General features: G+C 39.6%; 4 non-coding genes across 4 annotated transcripts; all 4 read right to left on the reverse strand.

The window, feature by feature from the left end:
- Window positions 1–32: 32 nt before the first annotated feature.
- Window positions 33–151, reverse strand: LOC124380232. The gene has a single exon (XR_006924633.1). It is a non-coding gene; the product is annotated as a 5S ribosomal RNA (ribosomal RNA).
- Window positions 152–313: 162 nt separating this feature from the next.
- LOC124380243 lies at window positions 314–432 on the reverse strand. The gene has a single exon (XR_006924641.1). It is a non-coding gene; the product is annotated as a 5S ribosomal RNA (ribosomal RNA).
- A 162-nt stretch (window positions 433–594) lies between these two features.
- Window positions 595–713, reverse strand: LOC124380238. Its single transcript, XR_006924638.1, has one exon. It is a non-coding gene; the product is annotated as a 5S ribosomal RNA (ribosomal RNA).
- A 162-nt stretch (window positions 714–875) lies between these two features.
- Window positions 876–994, reverse strand: LOC124380239. The gene has a single exon (XR_006924639.1). It is a non-coding gene; the product is annotated as a 5S ribosomal RNA (ribosomal RNA).
- Window positions 995–1375: the final 381 nt, after the last annotated feature.

A 1375-nucleotide genomic window follows, 5' to 3' on the forward strand; every position in this document is an offset into this window, starting at 1 on the left:
TTAAGCATGAAAGCAAAGAAAGAAAAAATTAAAGCTTACAGCACCTGGTATTCCCAGGCGGTCTCCCATCCAAGTACTAACCAGGCCCGACCCTGCTTAGCTTCCGAGATCAGACGAGATCGAGCGTTCTCAGAGTGGTATGGCCGTAAGCGAGAATCGCTGTTCAAAATTGCCAATTTATTTTTGCTTGTCAGCATGTTTGTTTGCTTATATGCCTTTCCTGCTATTCCAGTTCAACTTTTATAATACTTTATCCACCACAGTAGATGTTCATCCTTAAATTAAGCATGAAAGCAAAGAAAGAAAAAATTAAAGCTTACAGCACCTGGTATTCCCAGGCGGTCTCCCATCCAAGTACTAACCAGGCCCGACCCTGCTTAGCTTCCGAGATCAGACGAGATCGAGCGTTCTCAGAGTGGTATGGCCGTAAGCGAGAATCGCTGTTCAAAATTGCCAATTTATTTTTGCTTGTCAGCGTGTTTGTTTGCTTATATGCCTTTCCTGCTATTCCAGTTCAACTTTTATAATACTTTATCCACCACAGTAGATGTTCATCCTTAAATTAAGCATGAAAGCAAAGAAAGAAAAAATTAAAGCTTACAGCACCTGGTATTCCCAGGCGGTCTCCCATCCAAGTACTAACCAGGCCCGACCCTGCTTAGCTTCCGAGATCAGACGAGATCGAGCGTTCTCAGAGTGGTATGGCCGTAAGTGAGAATCGCTGTTCAAAATTGCCAATTTATTTTTGCTTGTCAGCATGTTTGTTTGCTTATATGCCTTTCCTGCTATTTCAGTTCAACTTTTATAATACTTTATCCACCACAGTAGATGTTCATCCTTAAATTAAGCATGAAAGCAAAGAAAGAAAAAATTAAAGCTTACAGCACCTGGTATTCCCAGGCGGTCTCCCATCCAAGTACTAACCAGGCCCGACCCTGCTTAGCTTCCGAGATCAGACGAGATCGAGCGTTCTCAGAGTGGTATGGCCGTAAGTGAGAATCGCTGTTCAAAATTGCCAATTTATTTTTGCTTGTCAGCATGTTTGTTTGCTTATATGCCTTTCCTGCTATTCCAGTTCAACTTTTATAATACTTTATCCACCACAGTAGATGTTCATCCTTAAATTAAGCATGAAAGCAAAGAAAGAAAAAATTAAAGCTTACAGCACCTGGTATTCCCAGGCGGTCTCCCATCCAACAGTGTGGAAATTTCTATGATACAGCAGCAAGACAAAGAAATAAAAATAAATGCAAATATATGAAAAAGAATATACATATACTACAATAACAGTATATACACAGTACAATGTATAAATACAAATAGAAAAACTAAAATACGTGTTTCAAGTAATATTTTAAGGTGGTATTGCACGTAA

The sequence above is a fragment of the Silurus meridionalis genome, chromosome 26 (assembly GCF_014805685.1).
Source record: "Silurus meridionalis isolate SWU-2019-XX chromosome 26, ASM1480568v1, whole genome shotgun sequence".
Classification (NCBI taxonomy): domain Eukaryota; kingdom Metazoa; phylum Chordata; class Actinopteri; order Siluriformes; family Siluridae; genus Silurus; species Silurus meridionalis.